We start from the raw sequence: 21141 nt of genomic DNA, 5'->3' as shown, positions 1-21141 counted from the left end.
TTTTACATTATTTGTATTGTATGTGCTTATGACCAAAGTAAAATTAAAGATTTAAGGTTTGGTGTCTGATTTTGTTACTTGGAATTCAAGTTTTGGTATTTCGAGAATATTAGGATGGAGTTTTAAGGGTCATCTAGATTTGAGCCACCTTTTTGACAGAAAGCAAACAAAAACCTTCCTCTATTCATATTCTTTTTACTTTCTACTGTTGAAACCAACATTCTTAATGTAAAAGTACTCCTTCAGATAGATCTTGAAAATAGATGAATCTACTTCTTCCTTCATCCTTACACTGCTGCAACTGTAAACTCTACCATCATATCTGTCATGGGAAGTGCATGTAACCCTGTTGATCGATCATTTGACAAGACAAAGTAACTACTTCACATGTACCTTTCAGTGTCTTTGATACCCTTCATCAATGTGGTAGTACGTACCACTAGCATCTTTAGCTTTATGAGTGTTTGGGACTGACAGCAATATTAGTTTAGAAAAACAAACCAAGGATGTGGTCTGCAGCTTCCCCAATTTATTTTCTAGAGACAAATGCTTGGGACCTGGAAATTCAGGGCGTGAAACTCATGAATTCCTTCTTACAATAATCACATATCTCATTCTCGTAAACAGCGCAGTAATGGGGTCCCTTATAAAAATAAAAAAGAAAACAAATAAGCTATACAGAACCATGATCTTTTATAGATCACATGCATGCACACATTAGTGTCTTGTAGCTATGCATGTACGTATTGTTAAGGAGCAAATTCTGGGTGCCCTACTACCTTGGAGGTTTCTGGCCTACTAGCGCGATACATGTCTTTTGGATGTTTTCCTCCACCAAGTACAGAGAAGTTGACAACCCAATTTGGCCTATTTGATCATCATCATTATCTACTGATTGCAATGCACGCATAATTTGCTTTTCGGGTGTGTTTACTAGAAGATTTGAATCATGATCTACAGCTCATCCCACTTCATTCTTGCCATTTTAGCTCAAGCTTATTTTACAGGCAAGTTGAACAAGTTGAGGTGGGTGATAATCTTGCGCTTATATTCAGAACGACATAAGTTTAACCTTAGGATTTATCCTTTTGTATTAAGGGTTAGTAGTAATACTTATATAAGAAATAATGTGATAGAACTCTAACGGCTTACACTAAACACAATATAGACACGAAAATGATCCAAAATGATCGGATGAGGATGGATGCTTAGTTTATATATGTCATCGCTAGAATTGCATTAACATGTCTCATATCCAAAGTTTAATGTATGTCTAAGAGTGGGGTGTCATAGACAGTTCACATCACTAGTGTATGTTAAGAGCAAGCAAAATAATTGATTTCTTTCGGTTCGATTGTCTGTTTATAAACATCAATAGATGTAAACTCTTCATAATGTAGTAAATTTCTTCTAATGTAGTGTCACATCCTTTCATCGTATTATTAGTCAAGTAGTCAGTGTCCACTATGCCAATAATGCCTTCAGACGACAGAATTTTTGTTTTCTGTCGTCTGAATCTTTTAAACTTCTTTAGACGACATATAAATTAATTATGTAGTCTGAATAGCATGAGAATCCATACTATTTCACTTTTTAGTAAGTTAGAAAATTAAGACGACAGATATCTGTCGTCTGAAAGAACTGATAAATTTGCATGAAAAAGTGAAAATTTAGGACAACATTCATATGTCTTCTGAGTAAATGGGAAACAAGTGGAAAATTAGGACTACATTCATATGTCGTCTGAGTAAATGGGAAACTGACAGCTAATTTGCTAATCTAAAGTATTCGATCCCTCCCTTGGCTAAAAAAGAAAAACTCGGGCTCCTTTTGCTAGGACCTTTCCCTTAGCTGAAAGAAAAAAAGAACCAACCCTAGATCTAAAAACTCGGGCTTGTTTTGCCGCCTCTGACTCTCAGCCAATCTCTCCCTCGCACGCTCGATCTCACTCTCATGAACCTCAGTCCCTCAATCCACCCTCAATCCCTTTCACCCTCTCAAGCTCACACACACTCTCATCCTCCTACGATTCCGGCAAAGCAAGTTTGGGTATGGAAGTTTTGGGTATAGAAGTTTGGGTAAAGTAAGTTTGGTAAGTCTTCAATCTTCAAGTCTGGGTTTCTCGGTTTCTTTTTTTCACTCTTCAAGCTTCATTCTTCAATCAATCGGTCTCTTGCTTTCTGGGTTTTCAATTTCATGTGTTCAATTTGCAGCAAAGCATAGACGTCCTCAAGTTTGGTTCGATTTCTGGTTCGATTTCGAATTCTTCAAGCTTGGTAAGTTGCTGCCTTTCTGGGTATTCAGTTCTTATGTATGATACTATGAATAATGAATGATTGGTAACTGAGAAGAGTTGTATGAATATTTGCTTATTGTCTTCCTATTATTGTCTTACTGATTTGAGTGATTTCAAATTTGAGAATTTTCAATTGAGTTGTACTCTTGTATTGGTCCTGTCTGGGTTCGATTTCTTTTTGCCAGAAACTATTGGACTTTTGAAGTTTTGATATTTGGCATCTGTTTTGCCAGTTTTGAAATTGTATCCAATAATGATAGATATATTGATAGCTATGTGATGGATAACATACACTCAAGCTTCTTGCAGTTGTGAAACAAATGCAATACCAATACGATTGATCATGATAATTTATGTAGAATTTGTCTTTGAGAACAACAAGGTTCTACAGTCCATTTATAAGTGATAGATTATAATATTTAGGTACAGTTTATTTGCTAATGTATGTTTGAATATATGTCAATGCATTCTAAGATTTCTAAACTGCATCATTTTTACTATTAAGTTAGTGCTGATGCAACTTTATTTCGCATCTTTTACATTCACTCATTGCTCTTTTTTTTCTTTCTTTTAAATTATTTCTTCTTATTATGTGCAGAGACCTGATAAACAAGAACCCATCTCTAACACAAGACACAGTTCCACAAGTAATAGAGTAGACAAAAGGCCAAATCCATACATTCCAGATCAAAATCAATGAAGCAAATGGCTCCATAGTCAAAGGCATCTATCTAGACGTGGAAACCTTTACGCCACAAACAGGAAATGAAACAACAACTTTCACACTAGCCCATCCTCTTCCTGACAAAAAAGAGTCCCTGATAAACAAAACAGTTCGCAGGTAAACCTCTACAAAATTTTTCTTCATTCAACTTCATTTTTCTTGACAGCTCAAGTGTGAAAAAAAATAGTAACTATGTACTTGTCTTTTCTTGGATTCTTTCTCCCCTGTGAATATTGTACTGGAAATTTCTTTTTTCTTTTTCTTTTTGGCAATAATAGAATTGCTTGTTTGAACTTCCTACTTCAAGGTGCCTTAGCATATAGTCAGTGATGCCTGTACGTTACACACACAATTATACAAAGACGTGTTTGAACAAAGTAATGCCAGTAGAAGTTGATATATATTCTGAGTTGCTATAGTTTGTTCTTTTGTTTTTAGATTTTGTGACTGGAGTTATGTGCCCTTTTATGTGTTTTTTCTTCTGCTGTTTGCTAGCTATGTGGTTCTTGCCTCCAGTGTTTTGGTCTCTAGTGTTGTGCTTGAAATGAACTGTGTGCTCTTCGATTCTTCTGATTATTCTCTGTTTTGTTCTTTTAAGAGTAACTATTGCCAATAAGCTGCAAATTCTTGCAGTCATTTAAGTTATACCAGATCCCTTAGTCAATCTTATATGTTTTCTGTTGTTACAGAGTGGTAGCTTGGGGATGCATATTCTTTTGTTTAGCCTATTTTGATAGAGCTGGTCTAACTGTATGAATCGTGAGGGTCTTTGTAATTGTGAGGTGTTTGTTGCTGCAACGTTCTTAGAAACAAATTTCCATTACAGAGAAGTGGGTTTTATCTTGACATGTTTTCTGTTTTTCACTATAATAGGGAAGCTGACATTGAACCAGCAATGTCATTGCAGCTCTTGCACCACTTTTTGTGTAGATAGAACTGGAACAAGCAACTTTTGGATAGGCTCAACTAGACCAACTATTTTCGCATCAAAAAACTAGACCAACTATTTTTTGAAAACTGTTCCAAGAGCGACTGTAACCAAGCAAACCTCAAACTTATATAGCCTATTTTTTGAACAATAAGATCATCTTTTGTTTTAGATGCTCCACAGTAATGAAAACAGTTCTATGATTTTTATCAATTGATATATAGTTATTGTTAAACTGCTTTTGTACTTGATTTAATGATCTGCAATATGCATATAACTTCCATATGAGTGACACTCACGCACACACAAAAAAAAAGAAAAAAAAGATATGAGTATCCTAATCACTTGTAGTCCATAAATTGCTGATCCAAGAAGTCATGGATAGGTGCTAACTTCTTTTGGAATTCTGCAGAAACTACCTTACAGCACAGCTCTCTTCTTTCGATATTGCATTGCTATTATTGTTGCTGTAGTGAAAGGTTGGAGCACTGGGAATGGTGATTAGCTAGGCTGTGACTTAAGCAAATTAAGGTAAGCAGTAATCTTCTGGTATGTTTTACGTGAATAGCATAGTTAGTTTGTTAAATTAGCTAATTGGTATGTTGATGAATTTAGTTGGTTGTTTGTATCTGTTTATATGCATGTGGTGAACTAGTTTGGTGATACTAAATTTAGCTCCTAGCTGTTGTATATGTGTATATATCTGGAAAAATGATGGATGGTATAGAATTGAATTATGCTGATCCTAGGTGATAGTTTAACCAATTGGTATGTTTATGAATGAAGTTGGTTCTATGTACCTATATACATATACATTATATAAGATGTATGAGTTCAGTGCTCTATATTCCAAAATAATTTGTAGCTACCTTCATGAAGTCTTGAAGAAGTGTAGGATGGTGGATATGGTTGCCTTTGTCGATCCTGATCAGACTGGTACACTTGGGTGTGGAAATCCCACTGAAAGGGCTCGGTCTTTGTCAGATCGCTATAGGCAAGGGAGGTTAGGGCAAATCTTTGTGGTTCCATATAACTCAGGGTACGTAAAAAGTAATTTAAGCATCTGGTCTGCCAAGTTATATTGTTAATGGTAATATAACAGATTTTTTTAATTTTATGTTATCCTATAGTGCTCATTGGATGCTGACGATTGTGAACCCAAATGAAGAAGTCGTGCACTTCATGGATCCACTTAAAAGGCGACTCGATACTGGGGAATGGAAATCTATTGTCAACAAGTAAGTCTCTTATATTGTACTATAGTGATTGATCAGTTGGTGTTACTTGGTCATGTACTGGACTTGTTTACTAATTATCATTTTCTGTTTGAAGCTCCATTAAAATCTATAATGCTCACAAGAATCGGAAAGGAAGGAAAGTAATTCAATGGAAGAATCTTGCTGTGAGTCGGTTGAACTTTTTGTAGTGGTTAGTTTTATGTAGTTCATTGTATATTTCACCTTCCATTATCTTAATTCTATATTTTCAAGGTATTCCAGAGCAAAAAAATGACAAGACTTGTGGATATTTCATTATGCGTTACATGAAAGAAATTGTGGAGGACAAGAACTTGGATTTTAGTATGAAGGTAAAATTGATCAACTGCTTACCTATGGACTTTATTGTTTAATGATATAGTACGTGCATGCTCTGTGCATGAAACTTTCATATTTAATTTGCTGCATTTCTTTATTGCAGTGGGGAACGAGGTCAAATTTGGTTTACACAGTCAATGATATTGATGAGATCCGAGCAGAATGGGCTGAGCATGTTTTGAAGTTCCCAGAAAATTAAGTATCAGCCTATATATATGCTTTTGTTTCTGGTAGGTTATGAGCAGTAGTAGTGTCTAGGAACTGCTTTTGTGCATTTTGACAGAACTGCCTATATATATGCTTTTGTTTCTGGTAGGTTATGAGCAGTAGTAGTGGCTAGGAACTGCTTTTGTGCATTTTGACAGAACTGATGGAAAGTGTTGAACAAATGCATGCAGTTGCTGTAACTACTCTATGGATGCTACTAGGTTTTTGTCTTAGTTAGATTAAGATCCGTGCAACAATGGCAGTCATTAAAATCATTTAATGTAAAGGCTAGCATGCTAGCTAGTTTAGTATTATGCTACTGATGGGAATGTATTTTGGTGGGTTGATTTATGCAATGAGGAATTTGTTGATTTCAGATCTTATAATTAATCTGCCTTTCTCGATTGACTACTGTACAGAATGAGGTTTGCTATGGTTCAAATCCAACAAATGCAGGTTTATGATATGTTGTATCACAAATACAGTAACAACAGAAAACTAAAGTTTATTTCACTGTCAAACAACAAAGATGCCTTTAACAGACAACAGAAAACTGAAGTTCAATTCACTATCAAACAACAGATATGCTTTTAACAAACAACAGAAAACTGAAGTTCAATTCACTATCAAACAACATAAATACTTCTAACAGACAACATAAAAATGAAGTTCAATTGATTATCAAACAACAGAAACGCGAAGTTTTATTTTCTATCAGACAACATAAAAACTTAAAATTGTGGTTGGAATACGAGACAGACGACATAAAAATAAAGTCTTACAACTACTTAGACGACATATGAGCATAATTTACCCAATTATAATTGATTTACAAACAACAATTAAATGTCGTTAAAAATGCATTCAAACAATAGATTGTCAAACAAGTCTTTATTTTGGTAACTTCAGACCACATATATATGTTTTCTTATTTGTCTTAAGACGACAGAGGTTTTATTAAAACTGTAGTTTGTACCTCATTTCAACAACATTAATATGTCGTTGTATATGATTAATAACTATAGAAAGTTCCATATCCTTCAAAGTTGGGTTGTTCAGACGACAGAGCCTTACAAAACTTCTGTTGTCTGAGTGAGAACAGATGACAGAGGATATCTGTCGTCTGATGCTATAAGAGATGACAGCTGGATAGACTACATATAATTTGCATATCAGACAACAGATATAATCTGTCGTCTGAAGCTATTATTGGCATAGTGGTCATTTTCCAGTAAGGGTGTTAAGCCCTTTCATCAAATCTCTCTTTGTCATTAACACCTTTCATTTTGGGATCAATTGGTGTCCTTTAATTAGGTGCCCTCACACACTTAGGTCTATCATGTGAAGCCATACCATCATCTTCATGATGATCACTATAAATCCATTATAATCACTTGCTCCTACATTGGCTAGCTAATAACTGCCATGAGGAATTTGCGCGAAGATGGATATAACATTAGAAATTAATCATCAATGAAAATACAAATATTTGGTAGAATGTCATGATTATGTCAGTTCGTTTCAACAAAATTCTTGTAGCTTGTCCAACTATTGCTGCATAGTTTTTAGATATCAAACAGACCTCTCCAGAAGGTAATGTTAATGTGGCCGATTTCCCCTCTTTCGAAACCTGTTTTGTTACATAAGCAGTCTCGCATTTGTACCCTTTACAACCTTGTTTGGAAAGGAGGTAATGAAACTAGAAAGAAATCATCAGTGATTACCAGATGATCAGACTATGTTGTTCAATTTGCTTCTCACCATCAACTATTTTTTTTAACTTTGCCAATGACGTTTACCTCAAAATAATAGAACAATTTTTTCTCCAGCAACAAAAAGGGTCACATACCAGCACTTGTACATTTCAAGTTTATCAAATCATCACTAGCAATGGCTCAACAGTTGATTGTTCTCCTGTCTGTACTTGTTTTACAAACCTTGTCTATAATTGATTACCGCATTACATCTCTCACCTTTCTCTAGATTATCGTCATGACTCATGACAACTGTTACTGATCGTCTCTGAGAGTAGAATAATCTTTCACCATTAAAGTGTATCGCCGCATAATTTTGTAATATATATATATATATAGGATTTTTCTCAGGTGCGGAAGTCCGTACCAAAATTTCGGTACGGATTTCAGGTTTTCACCCACTTCCCGATCACATATTTTGATCTTAACCGTTCAGTTTTTAGGTTCTAATGTATAGATCATCTCTACAAAATTTCAGCCAATTTGGTGATCGTTAAAGCATCCAAAACTGCAATTTACACGAACGAACCGAATCTGTCGAACCGGAACCGTTCGTGTACATTGATGTAATTTGCAGTTTTGGATGCCTTAACGATCACCAAATTGGCTGAAATTTTGCAGAGGTGATCTATACATTAGGACCTAAAAACTGAACGGTTAAGATGTGAAAATGTGATCGGAAAGTGGGGGAAAACGGGAAATCCGTACCATCCGCACGGTACGGACGTCCGCACCGTAGCCGGATTATATATATATATATATATATATATATATATGTTAGTGTGAGTCATAGTTCCCTATTAGGAATAGACTACAAGGGAATATATTGTTGTAACTACTTACCTTGTATATGTAGTGTAGTACAGTAGTACACAATAGTTGTAGTTCGATTGTAATCTGTTTATATACACCACAGAATGGGTTTAATAAAATATCAGAAAATTCATTCTCTCTATCTTGTCTAATTTGACTTGGTATCGGAGCAAAGATCTGAGAAAGGACTTTGTCTCTGTGTTTTTCTTAATTTTTCTCTTAATTAGAGGAAAATCTTTTTTAGAACCCCGTTTGTTAGGGTTTTATCTCCAACTGACGGCAGCCTTCATCTTTCCGGATCGGCTTTTCGTCTGTCTATTTCACTCCAAACGACGTTGTCCTTCATCTGTCCCAAAATCGGACTCGTCATCTATTCCAGATAGAGCTGTAAATTCCGACACGACCCGATAACACGACTCGAAACCCGCACGAAATAAAGTGGGTTGAACCCGCATGATTAAAAAGCGGGTCAGCCATGGGTCAACCCGCCATGACCCATTTAATAAATGGGTCGGCCACGGGTCAACCTGCCAACATGAAGTGAACTCGTGTAACCCGATTATGTTATACTTCTTCTTGAAATTTTGGACATTGGGAGTGTTTGATTATAGGATTAGACAATTTGAAATATTTTGCTTTATAATTATTGGATTTAATTATTTATGAATATATATAATTATTTATATTCTTCGTCTTGTGGAGTTTTTAGTGAATTTAATCAATTTATGCATTTTTTTAGTTAAATGGGTCGCATTGTTAACCCTTAAATGGGTGATTTTGTCTAACACGACGCGACCTATTTGTTAAATGGGTTAAGCGGGTTGGAAACGGGACACCCGTTTAATAAATAGGTTAGGTTTGAGTTTAGATTTTTGACACGATTATTAAATGGGTTGGGTTTGGGTTTGTATCTTGCGACAAGACAAATATCTTAACCCGACACGACCCATTGACAGTCCTAATTCCAGACCTCCACAACAACCACCTGCAAGTCATCATCACGAACTGGTCATCTCCAGACTTCCATATCAACACCAGTCCGTGCGTCCATCGAGCCGGGTCAAATCTGGTTGCTTCTTCAGACAGGTCGGGTCTTTCTGTCATTACCCAGTCTCCAGCAGCGTTGCACAGTCGCTTTGCTACCACCCAGACCGTCGGCATCCTGCACTCAGACCATCGGCATCCTGCACCCAGATCGTCGGCTCCGAACCGGCTTCGTTCCTTGATTGCCGTCTACTCCAGTCCACAATCTTCCCGTCACTCGCCTCCACTCTGTCAGTCCCACGTTGACTCAGTCACTCGCCTCACACGGTCAACTCGGCCAGCCCAGTCAACTCGCCTCAACTCAGTCAGCCTAACTCGGTCAGCCCATTCATCCCAGTCAACTCCAACAGGTTTAAAAAAAAAAAAAATCTGTTATTATTATTTTTAGAGCCTTCTGTTCTTCTTATTTCCGCTGCATACTTTGGGATTTGTGTGGTTTTTGCTGTTGTATTATTGCAATGGGTGGTGATGACAGTCAAGGTCAGAGTTCTAAGGCCAATGAGGTCCAGAAGGTTGAGGACCTAAGGTCTCTGTCAAGAGCTCAGAAGGTGGTTCTTTCGGGGGTACCAAACTCACTGGTACCAATTTCCGAACATGGAAGAAGATTATGTCAGTTTATCTCCATGGAATACACAAAATGGGGCATGTGACTGGAACAATCAAGGCACCTAGTGAAGATAATGTGGAGGCCTATGCTAAGTGGGAAGATGATGATGGGTTTGTAATGTCAATTCTATTTCAAGCCATGACTGATGATGTGCTACATATGGTGGAGGAATGTGAAAAGAATTAGCATGGGAGGTCGAAAAGAATTAGCATGGGAGGTCCAAAGTCAATGTTTAATTGTATGGCGCAATTAGCATGGGAGGTCGAAAAGAATTTCCATGCCCCAGATTTTGAGAAGGTGGAACAAGTAAAGCAGATAACCAATGTGTAACTGTATCCATAGCGACCGATTTGTTTCTTTAGTTGCAAAAGCTGCATCTTAGTTGAGCTCTTTATCTTTATAGAATCTTAGGTCATCCGAATCGATCTCGTTAGTTATGTACAAGGCTTTGGTATGCATGCAATTATGCCCGACACTAAGAGAGTTACAATTTTGAGATTGTATTCGAGGTTTAGTTTCTATCCATGACTTGATGATGTTCTACCAAGTTTTCAGCGGAATGCTTTACGTTCAAATTTATTTGTTGTAATGATAATCCTTAATACAAATACAAGTATCAAGTACTTGCAAGACAAGAAGAGGATCCATATTCCAAGTGTATCGTCTCCCCGGTGTTCATCTATTTAGTTATTAGAGTTTCATCAAGAAGCCAATGAAATTAGGAATTGGTGTTTCTATAGTACCTAGCAAATCCCTATGTTAAATTAACATATATCAGTAACATGAAAGGTGGATCAACATAAGAGTCATAACTAGCTTGATAATATGTCAAAATTTCACTATCTATATTGGAGGGTATTTTGATCCTATTCTCCCAAAAAAAAAAAAAAAAAGAGGAGGGTATTTTGATCCATAATTTAAAGAAAAGCAATTAAAAAAGAATATGATATTAGAAGTTTTGCGGGAATATGAATAAACGACATCGTTTGTAGTCTTTTTCATATTAAATAGCAGTGGGCAAATAAGAAATCCTAAAACCCCACGTTTCTAAAGCTCTTGGATCAGAAGAGCTCCGATTTCTGGATTCTGAAAGCCACAGAAGAACAAAACTGTAAGTCGTAAAGCTCCAAACTTTTCAATTCCTTGCAAGAACACACTTCCAAATTAACTATCTTTAGAGAGTTTCTATTGGGACCTCCAAATCTGCTCACTTGACCTCACTCTATTATGAATTATTAAATGACATATATAACCTACTATAAAATGACTATTAAGGACAATAATTATACCAAAAAAATATTATATTTATTTTATGTAGACTTTCCAATTCAATAATATTAGATTGTATTCCTTATTATTTTCCTTATCTATTTTCATTTTCCAATTTCAGTATTTCACTACATACTGATTAAAGCATTCATATATATTTAATAAGAATTAAAAATATGATTAAGATCATGTAACATAAAAATGTATGATTGTTATAAAGTACGAAGAAGATGAAGAGAGAATAATAAGGAGGAAGTAGAAGTGTTCTCATTCATTCTCACTAGTCTCCTTTATAAAGAGGTAGGGTTTACATCAAAGTACATAACTAATGAAGATTTACGTGGACATCCACATAGATAATAATATTTACAACACTCCCCCTTGGATGTCCACCAATGAATGATGGTATTGGACACGCTTATTGTTGCATCGTTAAAAACCTTGTCAGGTAACAAAAACCCAGTGGGACAAAAATAACCCTGGTCGAAGGACAAAAAGAGCACAACGCGCATATGTCCTAGGTAACATACTTCCGGATGCTCCCCCTGATTGTTGCAAGCCTCGATTATGTATGTGATAAGCTACATGTACCATGTATAGTGGTTTGATGTGTCTATCACTGAAGTGAGACCATGTGTACTTTGCATATAGGGGCTCATCACAAAATTTCATACCTGCAAAGTTAAAGCAATACTAACAAAGCTAGAAGATTTTCAATAAGTCTTACCTCATATGATAAGGTTAGAAAACAATCTCATATGCTCAAAATCATACACAAAGTAATATCTAAACAATATAAAGAAATTGACACATTTAACTTTGTATGGTTTAAAACATTGAAAAATCATCATGGCATACCTAGCCATACACATCAATATCTTTGTGTATTGATATGTCTCATATAAGCTCTTCAAGAGCTCTAAGTAATTCATAACTTTGCGAAAGTTAGAATATGTTGCAACATTATAATCATAATTCGAATTCGATAGTAGTCTCGTCATAGTACTCATTAAGGCAATTTAGATCTCGTTGACTAGAACGAAATGAGTACATATGAGCTAGCTTTAGACTCTTTGATTCCATGAGTGAGCTTCAGGCTCTTTCAACCTTTCATGAACTTGAATCATTCATGTATTTGAATCCCTTGAGGATTTGATAAGCAATACGTTTATTATGAGATTTTGCTTTTAGCAATGTGTCTTTAAGATCTTCATAATATACGATGACAACGTGCCATAAATCTCTCGTCAATATAACAACTATATGTAACACTGTATTTATAGAAAATTGTCATTCGTATAAGGGAAGATGTTCACAATCTCATGTCTCTATAAATAGACATTGTGTCGTATTGATTTATCTTCACTTTAGTAAATACCTTTTTGTAACTTGTAGGGTTAAAGGTCTAAGTATTTGATCACATTTCAAATATTCAATTTCATTGGAATTGCCTCTTTCCAATTTGGCCAATAATATACTTGGTCGACATTCATAATGAAACGTGTTATAGCATCAGTACAGCCCTTAATGATTTTTGGTAGCTACCAAATGTAAATTATCATCGATGATCAACAATCATAGATCCCACACATTCTTATATGCATGCATTAGCTATAATAAGCTTATTGATATTGGGTACTCATGCCACTTCTAAGCCATACATTGTCGTTTCTAGGACAATCATCTCTCATAGACGAATCATGTAGAGAATGTGGATCATTTTACTTATAATCTCGTGTAGAGCATTATAGGGCTTGTATAATCTCCCCTTTTCGAGAGCTTAAAACTTTAGACTTGGTGGATACATTCCACACAAATTCACGCCGTTATTCAAATGACAGTAGTCTTTTCTCCCCCTAACGGTGGGAATACTATCTTATTATGATCATGCGCAAAAGATGCACTCAAATATCTATCACTTTCTTTGGAGTGAAGATCTTCATTGGTTGGTGGCGAACCCAAACCAACTTTTAGGTCAAAAACATTTAATTCATGAGCAGTAACCATATTGATGTATTATTGTATCACTAAAACATCATTCCCTAATGGCGTACTTACAACCTTTGTATGTACGTGTAGCCATATTAGGTGCTCTGACATTGTTTTATGACATTCTCTTCAGGAGAACCATGTCATTTGGATACATGTATACCACAAATCAAATAGGGTCTAGATTGTTTATGATAGTATGGTTGGTGTTAGGGACTTTAGCCAACGCATATGCCTTTGCATTTAGCATATGATTTTGTCACTATCTTTTATCAAATCACTAGCTTAGATATTCTTCAAAATCAAAATGAGACAGTGGATAAATATCTCACACCAATTCTTGTGGGTCTTCAGGAACAATCTTTCTCCCCCTCATGGCAGGAGGATAGTCTCATTAAAGTGACAACTCGCAAATATGCGGTAAATAAACAATTTGCTTGTGAGTAAGGTTAGTAGTCATCAAAACTTGTAAGTGATTCCATGCAATATGGTAGACAAAGATGACGTAACCGGTCAAGCCAAAATAGTGTATTTGGTTCAATGAACTTCTGGTTCATAACACTGTATGCCTCAATTTATTGTAGAAATTTGACACAGTATATATGAGATGGCAAAAAATTTTCTCTAACAATATAGTAGGCACTTATTGCAACAATATTTCAAATTGGATAACATGATAATAGCTCATTTGGAGCCATAAATCAAGATCGACAACTCATGATATGAGTGTTACCTTAGCTTGAGTAAACATCAATTGTGAAATATTGACAATTGGAATGGACCAAATTCATTTTGAACTGCTGGCCAGAATGATATACTCAAAATTTCGAGTTAAAGACTACAATCCATAAGAACAAGTAACTTTATCATGTGGAGAACCTCAAGTTCTATGTCACATATAAATGTGTAGTCATAAAGAGGAGGGACTTCAGGCCCTCATATAATTGGAGATCCAAGAAACTTAAGGTTTCAATTTTTTTGAATTTATAACAACCTCTTAAGGAACATCAAGTTCCTAGATAATCAGAATAAGAAACATTTAGTTTCAATGAGAACTCAAGAGGTTACAATAAATATGAGGAATAACACAATAGTGCTTTCAACTGTGCTTATTATAAGCAAAAGACATCAGGCATGTGAGATGAATCTCAATGTTCTTATTAGTCAATGCAATTTAATTTGACCAGTGCCCTTTCAAAAGTGGCTTGATAATCATCTACCATATAGTGTACCATAGGCAACACACACCCAATTTACAATTTCCTCACATATGTGGATGTTAGGATAGTATTTACATTGACTCCTGATTTTTCTCTTGCCATGATCCACTTCTTGTGGCATTTCATGGTATATCCATGTTGTACATGCATGTCCATTTGCAAGCATAATTAGCTATAATGAGCCACGCTCATGGTACCACCAGGGGTACCAACGCCCACCATATGAGTGACTGGCGTAAAGACAGTTAGCCGGGTTACCGCCTTAGCCCCGGATCAACCCCAAAGCACCGCCGACGCGCCGCCACGCGCCGTGTCAAGATGGCATCAGAAGCTACTGAAACTGGGAACTGAAGCACCATCAGTCCCACATCGAAAACAAAGAGAAGATCATCCTCTTCCTCACCTATAAAAGGTTCTCTCCTCTCTCCTCATTAAGGACGCATTCAATACTTACCTACTATTACTTTGTCAACATAAATACATTGACTAACTTAGGCATCGGAGAGTTGAAGACCGCCCGGCGCGGTCTCCCTCTGACGCCCATTGTATTTTATTTGACAGGTAACGGGAACCACTCACAACAAAGGTATCGATCCGCCTGCCGGATCAGCGTTAACTAAGGTCCAGCTACCGCTAGACTTTTAGACATTAACATTGGCGCCGTCTGTGGGAATCCTTGAACAGAAGGTCATCCCATCACAGTTACCATGACTAACGGTAGCGGGGGAAATATCGGGGAGCAGGCAGACCAGTCCGCCGTTCCCCAACCCGCCCGCCCAGCGGTAAGCATCAACCGCGCACTATTCAACACCCCGGTCAACCCAGGCGGTGAAACAAATCCAAGCAGCAGCCGTCCCCCAGGTCAGGACCTCACCGCCTTGTATGAACTGGCGCTGGCGGACCTCCACAAAGCAAACAGAGAGCGCGAGCAGGAACGCAAGGAGAAGGCGGAGGCCCAAAACCAAGTGGCCACGCTGATGACACGTTTCGACGAGCTAAGGCGAACGCTGGACGCAAACGCCAACCCTGCACGAAGTGAGCAGTCACACAGCACCAGACACAGCCGGCCTACCGCTGGTATAGGACCCATCGTGCAAATGCAGGTACCGCTAAGCCCACCTGAGCTGGCAGGAATGGGACCACCCCCTATCCCACAACTGCCGGAGCAGGAGGCGGAGTCATCGCTGCGCACCCACCACTCGAGGACTAGAACAAGGACTGAGGGTAATCTAACCATTCCCGGGCGGGGGTTCGCTCCGCGGAACGCCCGAGCGGGCCCCGCTGGCGACGCAACCACCCAAATTTTGGAGAGGATGCAGCAGTTAGAACGGAGATTAATCCTGGCGGAGGCAGGCACCCCGGCGCCAGCCCCAAACCCACTCTTCGCGTCCAGGCCAGGCCCATTCACCGCCACAATTTTGCAAGCCGTCAGACCAGCGTTTGCAAAGACCCCAAAAATGTCACATTATAGCGGTAAGACCGATCCCTTCGTCCACATGGACACGTTCAAGAAGGTCACCAACAACAAGGGATTTGATGACGCCACCCTGTGCCACTTGTTCAGCGAAACGCTGGATAGTGAGGCAATGAGTTGGTTTTTCGAGTGTCCGCCAGGGTCCATCGACTCATTCCACGCATTATCTCATGCTTTCCTCTCTCGATTCATCTTGTTGTCCGCCGGTCATCACAACACGAGCCAGTTGTTTGGCGTCAGACAGGGAGGGGACGAATCATTGAAGGCATTCGTCACAAGATGGCGAGCGGCAGCATCTCAGTGCCGCGATCTCGACAAAACAATGGCTTCGGCGGCTTTCAAGCAGGGACTCCTCAAGGGACCATTCCTATATCACCTCAACTACAATCATCCAAATGCGGCGTATGATCACCTTATGAGTGAGGCGGTCATTCATGCCCAGGCAGAGTTTATCACATATGGAGAAACCCCACCGCCACCAGCAACACCAACAAAGTCATCTCAACCCTCCTCCAGCCATCAAGAGACCGCCAGCAAAGCCCCCACTGCACCGCCAGCTGACAAGAAGAGGGAATGGCAGCAGGGCGGTTACCAAAGCAAGAGGCAGAAAGACAACCACTACAAGGGCAACCGCCAATCCCAGGGGGACAATCGCAACAAGCAGACGGAATCCTCTCAGCGGTATGCAGTGTTCACCGTCCTCACAGCCTCGTACGAGGAGATTTACAATCAGTGCAAGGATCACATACCACCGCCACCCTCGCCGAGATTCCCCAAAAAGGGTAAGCCAAGAAACACCGGCATGTGGTGCAAGTACCACGAGGACAGCGGTCACAATACCAACAGTTGCAACGCTCTCAAAACAACCATTGAGACCCTATACCGTGACGGCAAGATGGATCAATTCAAGGTGCGCCAACCGCCACCTGTGATTGCCAACATTGAGCCACTGGGCCGCATCAACACCATCGACGGCGGGGCTCCAATCACCAACATGCCTCACAGGGCAAGAAAGCGTTACGCACGCGCCAATCACCCAAAGGAAGTCTGTAACATCCGCTACGAGAGATCCACCAAACTCCCAAAGTCTGGTTGGGAGCCCATCACCTTCTCAGAGGAGGAGGAGCGAGGAGTACATCTACCCCATGACGACCCATTCCTGATCGATGCCATTCTCGACAGATGGTCAGTAGGAAGAATCTTGGTGGATAGCGGATCTGCTGTCAATGTCATATTCAGCGGTTGTTACAACAACCTTAAGCGGAACAAGAAACTACTACAAGACCATGAGCCATTGCTTAGCTTCTCCGGCGATATCACTCAGCCGCTGGGCTCTGACTACATGCGGTTAACCATTAGCTCCAGTCCATGTATGGCGGAGGTACATACCGAATTTATAATTGTGGACTGTTTCAGTTCGTATAACGCCATCATAGGACGACCGGCACTCAACAAGCTCAAATGCATCATCGCCGGATACATGCTTCTCATGAAGTTCCCCACACCCAACGGCACAGGCTGTGTCAGGGGAAGTCAGCAACTGGCACGAGAATGCTACTCTACCACCATTGCGCGGTCAACCCGCCGCCACGAAATCGTAACGGTAGGAAATCAGGCACCGCCACCAGATATCTTCGAGGATCCTAGGGATGAGGAGGAGAAATACGTAAGGAAGGAACCGGTCAATCCTGAAACATCGTTGAAGGTCATCAGCATCTCTGACGAGCACCCAGAGCGGACAGTCCGCATAGGAGCTCAGCTAGACCCAGAAGTAGCCGCAGAACTCACTCAATTCCTGCGGGACAACGCCGCCGTTTTCGCATGGTCATATGCGGACATGCCAGGTATCTCTCCCGAAATCATCACACACAAACTAACCATTAAGCCATCCTTCCATCCCATCAAGCAGAGGCGAAGGGCCTTCGACGAGGAGAAATACCGCGCCATAGGAGAAGAGGTCGCCAAACTCCAGGGCATTGGATTCATCCGCCAGGTAATCTATCCCCAATGGATCTCCAACCTGGTCATGGTCAAGAAGCCTAGCGGCAAGTGGCGGATGTGTGTCGACTTCAAAAATCTCAACAAGGCGTGCCCAAAGGACAGTTTCCCTCTCCCACGCATTGATCAGCTGGTTGACGCAACCGCCGGGCATGAACTCCTCAGCATGATGGACGCTTTCTCCGGCTACAATCAGATCAAGATGCATCCCAGCGATCAGGAGTGTACCACCTTCACCACCGACAAGGGCCTCTATTGCTACAATGTTATGCCTTTCGGTCTGAAGAACGCCGGAGCAACTTATCAGCGGCTGATGAATGCTATGTTCGCTGAACATTTGGGCAAGATAATCGAGGTCTACGTGGACGACATGTTGGTCAAGAGTATAAAAGCCAGCGGACACGTGGCAAACCTCAAGATCATAGTTACCATCCTCCTGGCCTATGGCATGCGCCTCAACCCAGAAAAATGCTTCTTTGGCGTCACCGCCAGCAAATTTCTGGGTTATATCGTCAGTGAACGAGGCATCGAGGCTAACCCGGACAAGGTGCAGGCCATACTCGACCTGGCAGACCCTGAGTATAAGGTACACGTCCAATGCCTCCAAGGCAAGTTAACCGCCCTCTCTCGATTCATCTCCAGGCTCACTGACAGGTGTGCCCAATTTTTCAAACTCCTCAAAACAACTCACAAGAAAGTCATCAACTGGAACCCAGAATGTCAGGCGGCGTTTCAGGGCTTGAAGGATTACCTGGCGGCAGTCCCACTACTCTCTATCCCTGTGCAAGGAGAGACACTGTTCATATACCTAGCGGTATCAGTATCAGCGGTGAGTTGCGCCATTGTCCGGCGGGAGGGACAGGACGAGCTCCCAGTTTTCTACGCCGGCAGGGGCATGAACGGGGCAGAAACAAGGTATCCACCCTTAGAGCAGCTAGCTCTTGCACTCATCGTTGCCGCCAGGCGCCTCCGCCAGTATTTTCAAGCGCACACAATCCACGTGCTGACCAATCAACCACTGAGACAGGTGATGCAGAACCCTGAACATTCAGGGCGCCTCAGCAAGTGGGCCATCGAGCTCAGTGAATTTGACATAGACTACAAGCCAAGAACCGCCATGAAGGGTCAGGCGGTAGCGGACTTCATCGCCGAGCTCACTGAGCGTCAGCCCAGTCCCAGCACGGAGAATTTTCCCGGGACGGAAATGGTCACCGCTAGGGAGCCAGCTCCCCTACAATCAGATTGGAACCTGCATGTGGACGGCTCCGCCAGCGCCAAGGCCAGCGGCGCAGGAGTCATCCTCACGGGCCCTGGGGGGCTGAATGTGGAATACGCACTAAAATTCAACTTCAAAGCCTCCAACAACATGGCGGAATACGAAGCACTCATTGCCGGCCTACTCCTCGCCATCGATTCAGGGGCTGACAGCGTCAACATCTTCAGTGATTCCCAGTTGGTCGTAAATCAGGTCAATGACAGCTTCCAGGCCAAGGACCAACAGTTAGCGGCATACTTGGGGTACGTTAAGACACTCCTCAAGAAATTCAAATTTCATAACATCACACAAATCCCCAGGGAAAAGAACGCCAAGGCTGACTCACTGGCAAGGCTAGCAACCGCCCAGCCACATCAGAGTCCAGCGGACACAAGAGTGGAATGTCTTGACAAGCCAAGTATCACAAAAACCCTGGCGGAGATCTTCAACATTGAGGTCAATACCAGCTGGATGGACGAAGTCATTGAGTACAAGCGCAACGGCACGTTGCCGGACGACAAAGTTAGGGCGCGACAACTCCAGCGGAGGGCAACCCGCTACAACATCCAGAACGGCAAGCTGTACCGCCAGGGATTCACCCATCCCAACCTCCGCTGCCTAACCCCAGAGGAGGGAAAGGTCGTTCTGGCAGCAATTCATAGCGGAGAATGCGGAAACCATTCAGGCGCCAGATCCTTAGCCAATCGCACAATGCGACAAGGCTATTTTTGGCCTACTCTCGGCGACGATGCCCGCCAGGTAGCAAGATCATGCCACAAGTGCCAACAATTTGCTGACATCCCGCATGCACCGGCGGAACCACTATCGGTCATCGTCGCCCCATGGATCCACTCAACTTGGGGCCTGGATCTGATGGAAAAATTTCAAACCGCCAAGGGCCAGTTCAAGTACATTATAGTGGCTATCGACTACGACAGCAAGTGGATAGAGGCGGAACCACTAACAGCAATAACTACCGCCAAGGTAATTCACTTCCTCTGGAAGAACATCTACTGCCGTTACGGTGTCCCACACACGATAATCACCGACAATGGCACACAATTCAACAACAAGGAGCTCATCTCTTTCACCGCCAACTTGGGTACTAAGATGAGTTTTGCATCTGTCGCCCACCCCCAGACCAACGGTCAGGTCGAAGCAGCAAACAAGATAATCAAAAGGCTGCTGAAGAAAAAACTCGACAAAGCAAAGGGTCTATGGGCGGAGAAACTCCCGGAAGTTCTATGGGCCATCAGAACAACCCCAACTTCCGCAACAGGTGAAACTCCCTTCTGCATGATGTTCGGAACGGAGGCTGTCCTGCCCATTGAGGTCTCTCAACCTACCGCCAGAGTCGAGGGCTACCGCCCAGAGACCAACACTGACGGCATCAACCTGGACAAGGACCTCCTGGAGGAAAAGCGACACAGGGCCCACCTATGCAACCTGCAAAACAAGCAGCGGGTATCGCGTTTCTACAACGCCAGAGTCAAGGCCCGGAACCTCCAACTGGGGGACTGGGTAATGAAGGAAGTCATTCCACCGCCAACAAAGCTTCGCCCAACTTGGGAAGGTCCATACAAAATTGTGGAAGTCGTTAGCCCAGGCACCTTCTACTTAATAGACAAGGACGGCGTCACAACGACCCACCCTTGGAATATCGAACACCTTCGGTATTATTACAAATAGTCATGCCGCTACCCAAGAGCATCTTGACTTAGCTAAATTTTTGTTCAATATTTAGCTAAGGGAAGCTACCCAACGGGTACTACCCCTCTTTTGTAAACGCTGATCAGTCAGCTATCAATGAAACGAGGAATTATTCAAACCATTGTTACCAAGTCTAGCACTGAGGGCAACTGGCAACGCCAGGAATCGTCAGCGGACCACGTCCTCTACGTGGTGCACTTGGACCAATTTTAATTCCTTTAATGTTTCATTGCTTGGCAAAAGAAAAATCTCTACGTC

At 41.1% G+C, this 21141-nt stretch overlaps 1 non-coding gene across 5 annotated transcripts; it reads left to right on the top strand.

The window, feature by feature from the left end:
- Nucleotides 1-1834: 1834 nt before the first annotated feature.
- LOC112193808 lies at nucleotides 1835-6081 on the top strand. Of its 5 annotated transcripts, none has more exons than XR_005808809.1 (10): nucleotides 1835-2092; nucleotides 2214-2276; nucleotides 2895-3137; nucleotides 4361-4479; nucleotides 4844-4987; nucleotides 5079-5186; nucleotides 5281-5350; nucleotides 5448-5536; nucleotides 5647-5777; nucleotides 5860-6081. It is a non-coding gene; the product is annotated as an uncharacterized LOC112193808 (transcript). The 5 variants fall into 5 exon arrangements; XR_005808807.1 differs by having other exon boundaries at nucleotides 4828-4987; nucleotides 5647-5773; XR_005808805.1 differs by having other exon boundaries at nucleotides 4828-4987.
- Nucleotides 6082-21141: the final 15060 nt, after the last annotated feature.

The sequence above is a fragment of the Rosa chinensis genome, chromosome 3, assembly GCF_002994745.2.
Source record: "Rosa chinensis cultivar Old Blush chromosome 3, RchiOBHm-V2, whole genome shotgun sequence".
Lineage (NCBI taxonomy): Eukaryota > Viridiplantae > Streptophyta > Magnoliopsida > Rosales > Rosaceae > Rosa > Rosa chinensis.
Note: the sequence above shows the minus strand (reverse complement) of the source record. Positions and strands in the feature narration are given on the sequence as shown.